This window comes from Mytilus californianus, unplaced genomic scaffold (genome assembly GCF_021869535.1).
Source record: "Mytilus californianus isolate M0D057914Y unplaced genomic scaffold, xbMytCali1.0.p SCAF_18, whole genome shotgun sequence".
NCBI classification, from domain to species: Eukaryota; Metazoa; Mollusca; class Bivalvia; order Mytilida; family Mytilidae; genus Mytilus; species Mytilus californianus.
This window is the reverse complement of record NW_026262666.1, coordinates 1374637-1388070: the sequence shown is the minus strand read 5'-3', so window position 1 is coordinate 1388070 and position 13434 is coordinate 1374637.

The following is a 13434-nucleotide window of genomic DNA, read 5'->3' as shown; positions in this document are numbered from 1 at the left end:
TGACGATGTCATATTATAACGCTCCTTTAAAATGATTTCTGCTGCCCTTTTTTGAAGTTTAAAAATTATATCAATCTAAGCAACATTTATTGCACCTGACCAAATGGTACATTGATATTAATTGAAATGTGGAAAACATTTGAATTTCGGTTTCAGAAAAAAAAATTGACTTATTTTCTTACTAAGGCTGATTCAATACATGTAATGAAATCGAATGGACCTAAGGACAAAACTAGCCTCTAACAAAGTTTTGCGACAATTGTAGTTTAGTTGTTGTATGGAATTTATTTATCATTTTAATAGTATATAATATTTATGTATGAGTATTACGTTAAAACTTTATTCTGCGTTAAAAAAAATAAAAGATGCAACCTCCCGACCTCTACATATATACGGAAATACATTAAAATATATTTCATTTAATTCTCTACATATTTTTATTAATTAAATAAATGTGATAGGATGGTCCTAGGACAATCGTAGTTAGGACTGTCCTAAGATAGCTTTGTTTTCCATCCTATGACATGTCTTAGACACGTCCTAAAGCATCCTAAATAATGTCCTAAGACATATCTTAAGACATATCCTAGGATACTTTCATTGACTTGGCCCCACGTTATGAAACATGTATTACAAGTTTGACAAAGCTGATTGAAAATGTATAAGAAAAACATATAATTAAAGTTTATCTGTTGTAAACCATATATCACTGTTACTTTTACTGTTAAATTATATGGCTTTGTTGTAAATAGTTTGCTTCTTTATTTTTTTCCTTTTCATTCAGATATACCGATTAATTTAATTTTATTTTTTGGTAGTCGTTCAGTTGCAAATATTTTAGGTATATTCTAGACAAGGAAAAATTAATGCGTAGGTTATTTGATCACAGTAGGGCGGGAACGTTGGTCTACTGCTGTCGGAAGTGTGTCTATTGAGTAAGTACACACATTTTTCGTTGTAACTTGTCAGCTAAGCGCTGAAGTTGTTCAATCACGGTCAGAAAATAAATATATGATTATTTCTATATAGATTCAAATGAGGTTGCCGTAATGAAATCTAGATATGTCCGTTTAGGACAATTAATTTCGCCGGTTAGTTCGTATTTAAGACTTCGATTGGTATATATGTATTTAAAAAACATATCAAAAAACAATATATCTAGAATGAAACGCGTGTTCGTTCTTTATTATAATTTGACCGTAGGCTACAGTTTTATGCTCGATAAAGTTTGTTGTTCAATAAGGTTGTGGTCAAATAAATTTTGTGAGTAGTTTTAGTGACGAGGGTGTGTCTTGTTTTGCTGGTTCTCATTGGTTTGAAGTTTTGTGACTTATAATTTTGGCCAGTGGAAAACTTCCCGCCGAAGTGTTTCACATAACACTTTGTCTTCAGAAGAACAAGTTGGACATAATTCACAGAAGCAAAAGATTTGATGTGAACTTTGAAGCTGTTCGTGAAGCCACACATACACAAGGTAGATATTTACGCCTTGATATTTTCCCAGATTATTTTCGTTATATGAATCAAAGCATGACTTTTAAAATCTTTTCTCATAAATTTTGGATATGATACAGAAGACAATCTAACGTTGAATTTTCGATGAAGTTACGACTTTTAAAAATATGATATGCACTCACTCAATATGGAAAGAAAAATATGTCTTTATAGCTCGATATATCTCTATATGATTTCGAATTTTTGAGGTAAAGATGCAAAATTTCAGATTCCAATACTTTGACAGAATTTAAAAAAAAAAATACTACATCAATAGTATATATCATTTTATAATGATTTTTTCGTTGTCATATTAGAGACATATTAATCTTTAATGTTTTATTTACTAATTTATTTGTATTTCAAATTTCAAAAGCAGCAACTGATGAAATTTGAGATGCGGGCTCGTGTTCATTGTTTTTAGACAACGGAATAAATAAAAATAAACTGTAGAGCTTGCACTGGTTATTAAAAAAAAAGAGCCTGGCTCAATGCACTCAAATTAACTTTGCAACAGGAAGTATCTTGATATTTGTCAAGTGGCACCAACTGAAATTTCAAAAATATAAATGCATTAATACAGATAGCATGTTTTTTGCTCAACTAACGATAGAGGGTGAAAAACCCAGGTCCCTTAATTGCTGGAAAGATCGATATTGAACTTTTTTTGTTATTTTTTACCCGCACCACATAGTTCACCGTATTTAAAATTCTGTGTCCGAATGTCCCTTCAATAACCCCCCCCATTTTTATTGTTTATCAAGTTTCTGCTTTTTAGGACAGTCGTTTCTATTTACTTGACCGTCCTGATTATGCACAAAATATAATTATTAGCACAGAAAGTCACTGAGCCGATGGAATAATCAATCTATTTTTAAAAATTCAAATCGAATGAACTTTTTTCAGTGGTCAAGGTCAGCATAAGCGGGTGATGCTTTTGTCCGAGATTTTAACCTCCCTGCGCATGCATTTGTTTCGAGATTTGTTTAACTATAAACGGAATTTACGATTTGAGTTTGCAATTCATTCAATTGACATTACCGGTCTTTACAGTCTTATAAATGGGCAACAAATAGAGAGATGTCATACTCCTCACAAATTTAAAGGCCAAACGTTAAACGAAGGGACAGAAAGCTGCTTTAAAGTTTCCGGTTCATCGTAACCTTTTAGCAAATATTGTCGTATTTACACCACAAATTTCACTCTGGTTACAGGCAAACCTGTGCATCTGGAAAACCCAGGTCCCCTTAATTGCCGGAAAGATCGATATTGAACTTTTTTTGTTAATTTTTACCCGCACCACATAGTTCACCGTATTTAAAATTCTGTGTAGGTAAGTCTCCTACTAGGTGATAACTTATAGGATATCATGAAAACATAACAGTACTATTTTGTTGGTCTTTGGTTTTTTATTTTTTATTTTTTTTTTGTATACATTGTTTAATTTTTTGGTTGAATAATGGAAATAATTGGAAATTTTCATGAATTTTACATTGCGGTTTTTCAATGTTGAAAGGTTTTATTAAAAATTACTTAATGTAACTTGCATGTATAGTGGTCAAATCACAGTAATCTTATTTTAGTACTTTACCATGCAACCATCAAATTTTTTTTTTTTTGGTCACAAAAAGCGTGATTTTTTTCTCAGGAACTTATTATTGAATTTAGTGGCAAAAAACCCTGAAATTTGTTTTCCTTCAAAATTTTTTTATAATCATTCTTAACCCCCCTCCCCCCAAGATTCCAGCTTGATATTAAACATCAATCAATCAAAAGATTTCACAAAACCATCTAAATTCAATAAATGATACAGACCATGGCTTTGTAAGGAGACATTTGAATAAGAAAATGCACTGACTGCTATATCCTTTGTTTTGTGTTTTGTAGGAGCTTGCTATTACTGTTTTATAAGGAATCTAAATAAACAGAATGACTTCATAATGACAAGACAGCAAGCCTTAAAGGAAAGACATTTAGTTGCAGAATGGTAAGTAAATGTTATATATAGCGATTACATTTGTATTAAGCAAGAAAGAAATAATTTCATTATCATTCAAAATCTGAGTTATCTCCCATATTTAAAGTATACTAAATAGTTTAATACATCTTTATTAAATCAAAACTTATAAGAGGGGGGAAAAAGAAAGAGTTTTACAAGTAATAATATTCTATATGTAACAAATAAAATAGTTTTTCCTACCAAATGTTTTGTAAAAAATAATATCATCTAGAATGGAACCGAAGTTAAATTTTATGAAATTATCTCCCTTTAATCAGCACAATATGTCTTAAAGTTTTCAAAGGAAATATGTACATTATACTGAAACCTCAGATTGAGTTTGTGTTATGATGAAGGTAAACAATTGTAAAATTGTGCACACTTAAACAAAAACATATCATTGTTTTTTTTTTTTTATAATTTAACCCAGCAACACATGCATATGCTTGTTCCAAATCAGGAAACTATGTATGGTTAGATTTTGTCAAATCTTATTGTGGTTTTTGTTGTCATTTCTGAGAAATTGGTGTTAATGGAAGATCTTTGATAACTTCTGCATTTCTCAACTTGAATAATTTATAGCTTGATAAAATCTGAAGTTACTATTCCTGAAGACAGTATGTTTAACCGCCAGATGTGTTTTGAGTTTTTTCTGTAATTTTATAAATTTTGTATTCAGGAAAAAAGTATGGATACAAGCATTTCCTGCTTCCTCATAGATGGATGCTACAGGGCTTGTATATCAGAATGTTATAAGTATGACATCAATTCAAAATTTCTTTTTCATTTGTTTCTGAATTATTCGATGATATTGTAATGTACTCTCAACCTTTAGATAGTTGTAAGAAATTCAAACAAAATTATAAACAGTGATGCTTAAATGGGGTTTGAAAATTCATTTCAAAGTTAAAATTTATGATCTAAGAGCAAAACACCATAATGTTAGAAGGTTCAGCGTAGCACAGTTTGCTTGTCAGTGTTTACAATTTGTTTCAAAGCAAAATGGATTGTAACCTTTGGTTTGCAAAACACAAGAAATCAAGAGCATGGCATGGATTAACATAGCAACAGCACCACCCTACCACAACCAATAGCATGCATTTAGCACAGTATATAACTTAAATGCTATGCTGACCTGCTGATCTTATGGTTGTTTTTACTCTTTCAATTTCAGTTAAATTTTATTTTAATTGACAAAAGTTGATGAATTGATAGTTTTCTGATGTGCTTGTGAAGAGCCAGTTGAAAGCGAAAGATTCTTATGAAGTTTGAGATTCTGTAAGTTAATACTATATATCAGGTTATTTTTAAACATCAGGTTTGTTCTTGGTTTGGACCTCAAATATGACAATTAAATCTTCACTACATTTATTTTTATTTTTATGTTTAATGGCCTTATACAGTGTATTTTAATGAACAGAAAAAATATTTGCGAACAATGTTTTGCAAGGTTTAATGTTTACTGTGAAATAGCAAGAATCATATACTAAAAAATTCCCCAATATATAGTATTTCGTTTTATTTGATGGATCCTGTTTTATGGTTTGTATATGTTGGCTTACATATTAGCATTATCACAGTAATATAAAGATAGAGGGGCCTCGGTGGCTGAGTGGTCTAAGTAGTTAACTACTGTAATCACTAGCCAGTCAACACTGAGGTTGTGAGTTCGAACCCCCCTCATGCGGGTGCACTCGACTACAATCTTAATTGACTAGGATTGTCAGTTTTCCTATTGAAGGTCGGTGATTTTCTCCGGGCACTCCGGCTTCCTCCACCAATAAAAACTGGCCGCCACGAAATAGCCCAAAAGTGGTGCTTAAAAGTGGCGTTAAAACACCAAAAATAATAATAATAATATAAAGATAGAATTTAACAGAACAGAACAGACCAGAACTCTTAATGTAAATTCAAAGGATTTTTCATACTGAATCAGAATCTGTTTAACAATTAAAAACAAAGCTATATTGTGTTGTGCTATCATTCAATTGAAAAGTTATAAGCATGAGACAACTAAAATAAAGTACATTCCTCTCCACTATACATATTCCAAAATGTGTTTAATTTTCTAATGTGTAAAAAATTTAATCGATTATACAGATTTTGATGTCAGTTCCTTTTAATTTTGCTGGAATATCACAAACATTTTGATTTAATGTACCTCAAAAGAAAGTCAGCCCATGAACATTTCATACAATCTCATAATTTCAAAACTGATCTTTTCTTTTCAGACTTTCATCTTGTATAGTTGAACAAGATTATATGCCAGTCTGCATCCTTAATTTATCAGATGTATGTCAGCCTGTAAGTTTATACTGCATATGTCAGGTTATTGTTTGCATCAGGTTTTGTTCCTTGTTTGGACTTTAAATTTTAATCTAGTGAACTTTTATGTAAATTCACTGGATTTTTTATTCTGAATCTGAATCAGTGTTATACCAGTATTTAATTACAATATTACTGTGTTTTGCACAATCATTCAATCAAAAAGTTTAAAGCATGAGACAACTAAAGGTTAGTATAACATGTATAAAGCATGAGACAACTAAAGGTTAGTATAACATGTATAAAGCATGACAACTAAAGGTTAGTATAACATGTATAAAGCATGAGACAACTAAAGGTTAGTATAACATGTATAAAGCATGAGACAACTAAAGGTTAGTATAACATGTATAAAGCATGACAACTAAAGGTTAGTATAACATGTATAAAGCATGAGACAACTAAAGGTTAGTATAACATGTATAAAGCATGAGACAACTAAGGGTAAGTATAACATGTATAAAGCATGACAACTAAAGGTTAGTATAACATGTATAAAGCATGACAACTAAAGGTTAGTATAACATGTATAAAGCATGACAACTCAAGGTAAGTATAACATGTATAAAGCATGAGACAACTAAAGGTTAGTATAACATGTATAAAGCATGAGACAACTAAAGGTTAGTATAACATGTATAAAGCATGAGACAACTAAAGGTTAGTATAACATGTATAAAGAATGAGACAACTAAAGGTTAGTATAACATGTATAAAGCATGACAACTTAAGGTTAGTATAACATGTATAAAGCATGAGACAACTAAAGGTTAGTATAACATGTATAAAGCATGACAACTAAAGGTTAGTATAACATGTATAAAGCATGACAACTAAAGGTTAGTATAACATATATAAAGCATGACAACTTAAGGTTAGTATAACATGTATAAAGCATGAGACAACTAAAGGTTAGTATAACATGTATAAAGCATGACAACTAAAGGTTAGTATAACATGTATAAAGCATGACAACTAAAGGTTAGTATAACACGTATAAAGCATGAGACAACTAAAGGTTAGTATAACATGTATAAAGCATGCGACAACTAAAGGTTAGTATAACATGTATAAAGCATGGCAACTCAAGGTAAGTATAACATGTATAAAGCATGACAACTCAAGGTAAGTATAACATGTATAAAGCATGAGACAACTAAAGGTTAGTATAACATGTATAAAGCATGACAACTTAAGGTTAGTATAACATGTATAAAGCATGAGACAACTAAAGGTTAGTATAACATGTATAAAGCATGACAACTAAAGGTTAGTATAACATGTATAAAGCATGACAACTAAAGGTTAGTATAACACGTATAAAGCATGAGACAACTAAAGGTTAGTATAACATGTATAAAGCATGCGACAACTAAAGGTTAGTATAACATGTATAAAGCATGGCAACTCAAGGTAAGTATAACATGTATAAAGCATGACAACTAAAGGTTAGATAACATGTATAAAGCATGAGACAACTAAAGGTTAGTATAACATGTATAAAGCATGACAACTCAAGGTAAGTATAACACGTATAAAGCATGACAACTAAAGGTTAGTATAACATGTATAAAGCATGAGACAACTAAAGGTTAGTATAACATGTATAAAGCATGACAACTAAAGGTTAGTATACCATGTATAAAGCATGCGACAACTAAAGGTTAGTATAACATGTATAAAGCATGACAACTAAAGGTTAGTATAACATGTATAAAGCATGAGACAACTAAAGGTTAGTATAACATGTATAAAGCATGAGACAACTAAAGGTTAGTATAACATGTATAAAGCATGCGACAACTAAAGGTTAGTATAACATGTATAAAGCATGACAACTCAAGGTAAGTATAACATGTATAAAGCATGACAACTAAAGGTTAGTATAACATGTATAAAGCATGAGACAACTAAAGGTTAGTATAACATATATAAAGCATGACAACTAAAGGTTAGTATAACATGTATAAAGCATGAGACAACTAAAGGTTAGTATAACATGTATAAAGCATGACAACTCAAGGTAAGTATAACATGTATAAAGCATGACAACTTAAGGTTAGTATAACATGTATAAAGCATGAGACAACTAAGGGTAAGTATAACATGTATAAAGCATGACAACTAAAGGTAACTATAACATGTATAAAGCATGACAACTAAAGGTTAGTATAACATGTATAAAGCATGAGACAACTAAAGGTTAGTATAACATGTATAAAGCATGCGACAACTAAAGGTTAGTATAACATGTATAAAGCATGACAACTCAAGGTTAGTATAACATGTATAAAGCATGACAACTAAAGGTAAGTATAACTCGTATAAAGCATGAGACAACTAAAGGTTAGTATAACACGTATAAAGCATGACAACTAAAGGTTAGTATAACATGTATAAAGCATGACAACTAAAGGTTAGTATAACATGTATAAAGCATGAGACAACTAAAGGTTAGTATAACATGTATAAAGCATGAGACAACTAAAGGTTAGTATAACATGTATAAAGCATGAGACAACTAAAGGTTAGTATAACACGTATAAAGCATGACAACTAAAGGTAAGTATAACATGTATAAAGCATGAGACAACTAAAGGTTAGTATAACATGTATAAAGCATGACAACTCAAGGTAAGTATAACATGTATAAAGCATGAGACAACTAAAGGTTAGTATAACATGTATAAAGCATGAGACAACTAAGGGTAAGTATAACATGTATAAAGCATGACAACTAAAGGTTAGTATAACATGTATAAAGCATGACAACTAAAGGTTAGTATAACATGTATAAAGCATGACAACTAAAGGTTAGTATAACATGTATAAAGCATGAGACAACTAAAGGTTAGTATAACATGTATAAAGCATGAGACAACTAAGGGTAAGTATAACATGTATAAAGCATGACAACTAAAGGTTAGTATAACATGTATAAAGCATGACAACTAAAGGTTAGTATAACATGTATAAAGCATGACAACTCAAGGTAAGTATAACATGTATAAAGCATGAGACAACTAAAGGTTAGTATAACATGTATAAAGCATGAGACAACTAAAGGTTAGTATAACATGTATAAAGCATGAGACAACTAAAGGTTAGTATAACATGTATAAAGAATGAGACAACTAAAGGTTAGTATAACATGTATAAAGCATGACAACTTAAGGTTAGTATAACATGTATAAAGCATGAGACAACTAAAGGTTAGTATAACATGTATAAAGCATGACAACTAAAGGTTAGTATAACATGTATAAAGCATGACAACTAAAGGTTAGTATAACATATATAAAGCATGACAACTTAAGGTTAGTATAACATGTATAAAGCATGAGACAACTAAAGGTTAGTATAACATGTATAAAGCATGACAACTAAAGGTTAGTATAACATGTATAAAGCATGACAACTAAAGGTTAGTATAACACGTATAAAGCATGAGACAACTAAAGGTTAGTATAACATGTATAAAGCATGCGACAACTAAAGGTTAGTATAACATGTATAAAGCATGGCAACTCAAGGTAAGTATAACATGTATAAAGCATGACAACTCAAGGTAAGTATAACATGTATAAAGCATGAGACAACTAAAGGTTAGTATAACATGTATAAAGCATGACAACTTAAGGTTAGTATAACATGTATAAAGCATGAGACAACTAAAGGTTAGTATAACATGTATAAAGCATGACAACTAAAGGTTAGTATAACATGTATAAAGCATGACAACTAAAGGTTAGTATAACACGTATAAAGCATGAGACAACTAAAGGTTAGTATAACATGTATAAAGCATGCGACAACTAAAGGTTAGTATAACATGTATAAAGCATGGCAACTCAAGGTAAGTATAACATGTATAAAGCATGACAACTAAAGGTTAGATAACATGTATAAAGCATGAGACAACTAAAGGTTAGTATAACATGTATAAAGCATGACAACTCAAGGTAAGTATAACACGTATAAAGCATGACAACTAAAGGTTAGTATAACATGTATAAAGCATGAGACAACTAAAGGTTAGTATAACATGTATAAAGCATGACAACTAAAGGTTAGTATACCATGTATAAAGCATGCGACAACTAAAGGTTAGTATAACATGTATAAAGCATGACAACTAAAGGTTAGTATAACATGTATAAAGCATGAGACAACTAAAGGTTAGTATAACATGTATAAAGCATGAGACAACTAAAGGTTAGTATAACATGTATAAAGCATGCGACAACTAAAGGTTAGTATAACATGTATAAAGCATGACAACTCAAGGTAAGTATAACATGTATAAAGCATGACAACTAAAGGTTAGTATAACATGTATAAAGCATGAGACAACTAAAGGTTAGTATAACATATATAAAGCATGACAACTAAAGGTTAGTATAACATGTATAAAGCATGAGACAACTAAAGGTTAGTATAACATGTATAAAGCATGACAACTCAAGGTAAGTATAACATGTATAAAGCATGACAACTTAAGGTTAGTATAACATGTATAAAGCATGAGACAACTAAGGGTAAGTATAACATGTATAAAGCATGACAACTAAAGGTAACTATAACATGTATAAAGCATGACAACTAAAGGTTAGTATAACATGTATAAAGCATGAGACAACTAAAGGTTAGTATAACATGTATAAAGCATGCGACAACTAAAGGTTAGTATAACATGTATAAAGCATGACAACTCAAGGTTAGTATAACATGTATAAAGCATGACAACTAAAGGTAAGTATAACTCGTATAAAGCATGAGACAACTAAAGGTTAGTATAACATGTATAAAGCATGACAACTAAAGGTTAGTATACCATGTATAAAGCATGACAACTAAAGGTTAGTATACCATGTATAAAGCATGCGACAACTAAAGGTTAGTATAACATGTATAAAGCATGAGACAACTAAAGGTTAGTATAACATGTATAAAGCATGACAACGCAAGGAATGTATAACATGTATAAAGCATGAGACAACTAAAGGTTAGTATAACATGTATAAAGCATGAGACAACTAAAGGTTAGTATAACACGTATAAAGCATGACAACTAAAGGTTAGTATAACATGTATAAAGCATGACAACTAAAGGTTAGTATAACATGTATAAAGCATGAGACAACTAAAGGTTAGTATAACATGTATAAAGCATGAGACAACTAAAGGTTAGTATAACATGTATAAAGCATGAGACAACTAAAGGTTAGTATAACACGTATAAAGCATGACAACTAAAGGTAAGTATAACATGTATAAAGCATGAGACAACTAAAGGTTAGTATAACATGTATAAAGCATGACAACTCAAGGTAAGTATAACATGTATAAAGCATGAGACAACTAAAGGTTAGTATAACATGTATAAAGCATGAGACAACTAAGGGTAAGTATAACATGTATAAAGCATGACAACTAAAGGTTAGTATAACATGTATAAAGCATGACAACTAAAGGTTAGTATAACATGTATAAAGCATGACAACTCAAGGTAAGTATAACATGTATAAAGCATGAGACAACTAAAGGTTAGTATAACATGTATAAAGCATGACAACTCAAGGTAAGTATAACATGTATAAAGCATGAGACAACTAAAGGTTAGTATAACATGTATAAAGCATGACAACTAAAGGTTAGTATAACATGTATAAAGCATGACAACTAAAGGTTAGTATAACATGTATAAAGCATGCGACAACTAAAGGTTAGTATAACATGTATAAAGCATGACAACTCAAGGTAAGTATAACATGTATAAAGCATGACAACTAAAGGTTAGTATAACATGTATAAAGCATGAGACAACTAAAGGTTAGTATAACATGTATAAAGCATGACAACTAAAGGTTAGTATACCATGTATAAAGCATGCGACAACTAAAGGTTAGTATAACATGTATAAAGCATGACAACTAAAGGTTAGTATACCATGTATAAAGCATGCGACAACTAAAGGTTAGTATAACATGTATAAAGCATGAGACAACTAAAGGTTAGTATAACATGTATAAAGCATGAGACAACTAAAGGTTAGTATAACATGTATAAAGCATGACAACTAAAGGTTAGTATAACATGTATAAAGCATGACAACTAAAGGTTAGTATAACATGTATAAAGCATGACAACTCAAGGTTAGTATAACATGTATAAAGCATGAGACAACTAAAGGTTAGTATAACATGTATAAAGCATGAGACAACTAAAGGTTAGTATAACACGTATAAAGCATGACAACGCAAGGTAAGTATAACATGTATAAAGCATGAGACAACTAAAGGTTAGTATAACACGTATAAAGCATGACAACGCAAGGTAAGTATAACATGTATAAAGCATGACAACTTAAGGTTAGTATAACATGTATAAAGCATGAGACAACTAAAGGTTAGTATAACATGTATAAAGCATGAGACAACTAAAGGTTAGTATAACATGTATAAAGCATGAGACAACTAAAGGTTAGTATAACATGTATAAAGCATGACAACTCAAGGTTAGTATAACATGTATAAAGCATGAGACAACTAAAGGTTAGTATAACATGTATAAAGCATGAGACAACTAAAGGTTAGTATAACACGTATAAAGCATGACAACTAAAGGTTAGTATAACATGTATAAAGCATGAGACGACTAAAGGTTAGTATAAGATGTATAAAGCATGAGACAACTAAGGGTAAGTATAACATGTATAAAGCATGACAACTCAAGGTAAGTATAACATGTAAAAAGCATGAGACAACTAAAGGTTAGTATAACATGTATAAAGCATGACAACTAAAGGTTAGTATAACATGTATAAAGCATGACAACTTAAGGTTAGTATAACATGTATAAAGCATGACAACTAAAGGTTAGTATAACACGTATAAAGCATGAGACAACTAAAGGTTAGTATAACATGTATAAAGCATGCGACAACTAAAGGTTAGTATAACATGTATAAAGCATGACAACTCAAGGTAAGTATAACATGTATAAAGCATGACAACTAAAGGTTAGTATAACATGTATAAAGCATGAGACAACTAAAGGTTAGTATAACATGTATAAAGCATGACAACTCAAGGTAAGTATAACACGTATAAAGCATGACAACTCAAGGTAAGTATAACATGTATAAAGCATGAGACAACTAAAGGTTAGTATAACATGTATAAAGCATGACAACTAAAGGTTAGTATACCATGTATAAAGCATGCGACAACTAAAGGTTAGTATAACATGTATAAAGCATGAGACAACTAAAGGTTAGTATAACATGTATAAAGCATGAGACAACTAAAGGTTAGTATAACATGTATAAAGCATGACAACTCAAGGTAAGTATAACATGTATAAAGCATGACAACTTAAGGTTAGTATAACATGTATAAAGCATGAGACAACTAAGGGTAAGTATAACATGTATAAAGCATGACAACTAAAGGTAAGTATAACATGTATAAAGCATGACAACTAAAGGTTAGTATAACATGTATAAAGCATGAGACAACTAAAGGTTAGTATAACATGTATAAAGCATGCGACAACTAAAGGTTAGTATAACATGTATAAAGCATGAGACAACTAAAGGTTAGTATAACATGTAT